This window comes from Malaclemys terrapin, chromosome 8, assembly GCF_027887155.1.
Source record: "Malaclemys terrapin pileata isolate rMalTer1 chromosome 8, rMalTer1.hap1, whole genome shotgun sequence".
Lineage (NCBI taxonomy): Eukaryota > Metazoa > Chordata > Testudines > Emydidae > Malaclemys > Malaclemys terrapin.
In genome coordinates, this window is record NC_071512.1 from 85,028,566 (window position 1) to 85,034,565 (window position 6,000).

Sequence of the window (6,000 nt, forward strand, 5' to 3'; positions counted from 1 at the left end):
TCAGAGACAATTCTGCTACAACATAAAAGAAAGGTGATGTGATCTCCAGCTTCCAGGGGAAACCAGTGCTACTCAGGGTGTAATAACAAGGAAAGGAAAGGGTTATGGAGAGTTATTTAAAAGTATTATTTTAGGTGAAGGTTTTGTGGGTGAAATCCTGGCTCCTTTGGAAGCTTTGCTATCACTGCCAGTGCTATCCCTGCAAGTGCTAAGTAGGGTACAACAAATCGGAATGTAAGCAGGGCTCACTCTAGGTGCTGGAAGTAGAGGTGCTGGGGGTGCTGCAGAACTCCCTGGCTTGAAGTAGTTTCCGTTATATTCTGGGTTTACAGTTTGGTTCAATGGCTCTCAGTGCCCCCACTATAAAAATCATTGCAGCACCTGCGCCACTCACTTGCCACTAGGCTGACCAGTCTGCAAGTGTGAAAAATCGGGACGGGGGGGATAATAGGAGCCTATATAAGAAAAAGCCCCAAATATCGGGACTGTCCCTATAAAATCAGGACATCTGGTCACCCTACTTGCCACTGCCTTGGTGTCAATGGGCTGGGCAGTAGAAAATCAGACCCTAGCGCTCTATAAATGCATTAGAAGGTTTTAGAATTCCTTGGGATTCCTTTCTCAGGTAGATTTTCAATTAAAAACCATGGTTTGGCCCTTTGTGATAAGAGGCAGGATTTTGTCTGAAAACTTCATAGTCCAGTGGTGCTGTTTACATGGTATGCATTTGATCTTTGCAGTTGAAAGCTAGACCCTTCTCTAACACTGGGGCAGTAAGAGGCAGCATAATTCTGTCCAGGGAAGGCTGGGAGAGTGCCCAGTCCATTGAAACCTCACACCCATGCTGAACGCCTACTGGAAATAGCATCATCTTTTTAAATACTATATTCTCAGGTGAAGGGAAAGATCAGGAAGGCTTGGTTGGGGTCAGGGTTCTCCAGAAGCCAAGCACAGGCATACCTGCTGACAGGAACTGTGTGAGACAGGGGCCTGCAGGCAGGGGAGAGTCTGGCACCCATTTCCCCATCCATTTCCCACAATGCCAATGCACATCAGGGGCGGGTTTCCCTGACTCTCCCTGTCCCGCTCTCCCTTTGCTCCTCCTACTCGCTCTCTCTCTCTCTTTTGTACACAGAGAGTGGAGAAAAGGATGGGAAAGGAGCAGAAAGAGAGAGGAAGGACCTGAAAAGAGCAGATCCTGAGGGTAGGGTATGGAATTCAAGGAGGCAGGAGAGGCAGTGAAGGAGGAAATGGGAGGGTGGAGGCTGTTCAGCTGAGCCAGCTAACCTTTCTGGACACAGGAAAAAGAGAGAAGACTGGTTGTGAGGGAGGAGGGGGAGAATAGATTCAGGCAATTTTTACTTACCCAAGGTACCTTCCACTGTGTCAGCCTTGCCCAGGCTTGACTGTTGGGACTGACTGGACTGCAGTGGAGTCTTGAAGAGGTCCTGCCTCTTGGCATAGCTGGACCTCTCATATGTCCCCCATCCTCCACCTCCTCCTTGTCCTCGCTGTTCATGCCAGGGGCCTATGACTCAGGGTCCTTGGAGGTTTCCATGGTGATGTCCAGGGTGGCAGGGGGTTCTCCCGCAAGTATGGCATGCAGCTCTTTGTAAAAGCAGCATTCTATGGCTCAGCACCAGATTGATTGCGGCCTCCTTGGCCTTCTGCTATTCCCGCCTCAGTTCCTCCACCGTCGTGCCACACTGCTGCTGATCTATCTCATATCCCTTCCCCTGAATCCCTATGTGCAATAGATGTTTCTACAGCTGGTCCGTAGCTGTGCTTGCACAGCGCTCCCCACAGGCGGAGGAGATCTAATATCTCCTGTCTACTAGACGCCGGAGTGTGCCTGGAGCATGTAACTGGCATGGTCAGCTGGCAGTTGCACACAATAATGGAGGGCTGCTAGGTGTGCTCATCCAGATAGGCAATCAGGAAAAGTCATTTTAAAAATTCACACGGTTTTAAATGGAGAAGGAGGGGAGCTTCTGGTCATGACCCCTGGGCAGTGGAGTTAACAACTGTGACCAGATCAATCAGTGTCAGGCATTTTTACCATATTTGCTATAAATGGTTATATGGTCTTCTCTGCACTTGGATTCAGGAACTTTAAGGCTAAGATCAGTGACAGCAAGAGCACAAGACAATTTAAGAAATAAACATCCTCTGCGATCCTTATATAACATCAACAACAGAATCAGTTGGTTAGGTAAGAAGCTGTTGGTGGTTGCAGTGAGCCTGAGTGCCCTCCCTCTGAGCAGGAGAGCGAGAGAGCATTACATGCCCCTTGGAGGGCGGAGCCTAGATCCCCCCACCCCCTTGCCAGAAGTACCAGGGCGTGGCTGGAAGTAGAAAAGGCCCAGGCCAAAGCCAGCCCCAAGAAACTGGTTTGCTTGCTGGCCACCTGAGCTCCAGCCAGCCCTGGTAGACTGTGTTTAAGGGCTGACTACTTGAGCTACCCAAACCCAGGCTAAAGCCTGGTAGTGACTATTAATCACGCCGCCTTGTTGGGGGCTCTTGCCTGTCTGACAGACTCTGGCCCTGACCCGACAGGCCTCGCCTGAGTGGCCTCACTCTGACCAGGAGAGCGAGGGAGCATTACAGTAGTACATGACTGGTTTATAGTTGCAGTAATAAAATATTCTCTTACTTTAATACCAGCCTATACCCACAGATCTTTATAGTCATGCAAACAAGTTACAATTAAAATACTGTCAAACATTAAGAATGGAGTAATAACTAGGGTTACCATATTTTGTGCCTCCAAATGGAGGACACTCCACGGGGCCTCGGCCCCGCCCCCAGCCCCGCCCATGCCCCCTCCCCAACTCCGCCCCCTCCCCAAAGTCTCCGCCCCCTCCCCTGCTTCCCGCGAATATTAAATTCGCGGGAAGCCTGAAGCTGGTAAGGGGGGGTGTGGGGGGAGCAGGCGCGGCCCAGGCTGGCCCCCCGGCGGCGCCAGCCTGGGTCGGCTCGGGCCCTGGGGTGCCAGCCCCGGCCGACCACCCCCAGCCCGCCCAGCACTGCCGGCCCCCGGCGGCCCAGCGCACCCCCCCGCTACCCCGGACCGGCTCCCCGCCCGGCCCCGCGGCCCGGCGCACCCCCCGCTACCCCGGACCAGCTCCCCGCCCGGCCCCGCGGCCAGGCGCACCCCCCCGCTACCCCGGACCGGCTCCCCGCCCGGCCCCGCGGCCCGGCGCACCCCCCCCGCTACCCCGGCTCGCGGCCCCGCGCACCCCCCCGCTACCCCGGCCCGCGGCCCGGCGCACCGCCCGGCTCCCGGCCCGGCACCGTGCCCCCGGCTCCCCGCCCGGCCCCGCGCCTGGCCCGGCACCATGCCCCCGGCCCCGCGACCCCGGCCCGGCCCCGCACCGGCCCGGCCAAAGAGGCCCCGCCCGAGCCCTCCATCCCTCCCTCCCGATTTTCCCGGACATGCCCGGCTTTTGGGGATTTCCCCCCGGACGGGGATTTGAACCCCCAAAAGCCGGACATGTCCGGGAAAATCCGGACGTATGGTAACCCTAGTAATAACAGTGAACCTTTATTAATGTTTTAGAATTTATTGTTTCTATCAAAACCAATAGTAAAAATTAAAAAAACTAATGATAATGTGGAAATTGGTTTTAAACCCCCGCATAGCAAGCAGGAGTCTCGGGGAGCAGCTCCAAGGCAGAGGGCAGGAGCAGCACATGGCAGTGGGGGGAGGGACAGATGAACTGCCGGGAACTTAGGGGAGCAGGGAGCTGATAGGGGGGCTGCCGGTCCACCCTGGTTACAAGCCCCCACCAGCTAGCTGCAATGGGCTGCTCTTCCTGCAAGCAGTGGACAAAGCAGGCGGCTGCCAAACAATGTTAGAGGGGAGCATTGCACAACTTCAAACAAGCATGTTCCCTAACTGATCAGCAACGTAACAACGAAACAACATTAACCAGGACGACTTTAAGTGAGGAGTTACTGTATATTCCAAATGCCTTTTTATACCAAGTATATAAAAGTAACATTGCCAATAGTAGGGTTACCATATTTTGTGCCTCCAAATGGAGGACACTCCATGGGCCCCGGCCCCGCCCCCAGCCCCGCCCACGTCCCCGCCCCAACTCCGCCCCCTCCCCAAAGTCTCTGCCCCCTCCCCTGCTTCCCGCGAACATTTAATTCGCGGGAAGCCTGAAGCAGGTAAGGGGGAGTGTGGGGGGAGGAGGCGCGGCCCAGGCTGGCCCCCGGCGGCTCCAGCCTGGGTCGGCTCGGGCCTTGGGGTGCCGGCTCCGGCTGACCACCCCCGGCCCGCCCAGCACTGCCGGCCCCCAGCGGCCCAGCGACCCCGGACCGGCCCGCGGCCCAGCGCACCCCCCCGCTACCCCGGACCGGCTCCCAGCCCCGCGGCCCAGTGCATCCCCCCGCTACCCCGGACCGGCTCCCGGCCCCGCGGCCCCGCGCACTCCCCGGCGGCCCGGACCGGCTCCTGGCCCCGCGGCCCTGCGGCCCAGCGCACCCCCCCGCTACCCCGGACCGGCTCCCGGCCCCGCGGCCCAGCGCACCCCCCCGGCGGCCCGGACCGGCTCCCGGCCCCGCGGCCCAGCGCACCCCCCCGCGACCCCGGACCGGCTCCCGGCCCCGCGGGCCCGGCCCGGACCCCGGACCGGCACCGCGCCCGCGGCTCCCCGCCCGGCACCGCGCCTGGCCCGGCACCATGCCCCCGGCCCCGCGACCCCGGCCCGGCCCCGCACTGGCCCCGGCCAAAGAGGCCCCGGCCGAGCCCTCCCTCCCTCCCGATTTTCCCGGACATGCCCGGCTTTTGGGGATTTCCCCCCGGACGGGGATTTGAGCCCCCAAAAGCCGGACATGTCTGGGAAAATCCGGACGTATGGTAACCCTAGCCAATAGTATATTACTGTCCTTTCCTCCAGACTATCAGATTGAGAATGAGAATCAATAAAAAGTGCCCAAATGTGCAGTCAATTCAGCTCACATGTACTATTAATAATACTGTAGTATATCAACTTCATATACCCTTGCTGGGAAGTAAATTAACAAAATAACTTAGAATTTCACCATTCTATTCAAAGCACTTTCTTTAAATTAGTGGCAGTAAGAATAAAGTTCAGATTCAAAACACTAATAGTGTTTAAATTATAGATCTCTATTCAATTTAATGCTCAATTAGAAGGTTACAAAAAATGTTTGCAAAGGCAAGTTGCAGTCCTATTCTAGAGTACTGTACCTATCATTTGTGATAGGTCCCCCCACACCTCTCAAATACATTTTCTCAGGTACAGAACATGTTGCATTTTCCAATTCCTTTCCCTCTACTTCAAGTTTCATTTAATCCATCATTGACAGCTTTGGGTTGTGGTAGGCAAGAAGCCATTTTGGCTTCTCTTTGCCCTCTGGCTGTTCTCAGTCAGATTCATTATTTGGCAGATATAAAAGAAACATCATAGGTGAATCAAGATACTATTCAAAAGATCCTTCTACACAAAAAAAAAAAAATAATCAGAGATAGAGTATCCTTGTTCCTTCCTTGATACGAGAACATTCAGGACTGACAACCACATACTGAGTTTCTCTGTTAATCATACATACTCTACTGAGATTTATTACCTTTATTAAAAAGTTACAGTGTAGGTGGAACTAAAATACCTATCCTTTGCAATCAATGAGCATATATTCATGTGTAAAGTAGAAAATCCATTATCAGATGTGCTTTAAGTATTGTGAAGTTGTTAGTCATTTTTCTATTCTATGACAGGTATAAAAAAAATTAACTTGAATTTTCCAAAGTAGAGAAATTTAAGACACATCAATTATTACCTTTGAATTTTTTCAGATAACCTCCTCTGAAGAAAGTGATTACAACAGTGAGAGTGCAAAATCACACATTTCTCTGTGCATATTGGGCCTGATCCAAAGCCCACTTAGGTCTCTTATTAACTTCAGTGGACAATGGATTATGCCCTTGAACACAACAGCAGGGTTATTCTCGTTGTCTGTAAAGTAAAG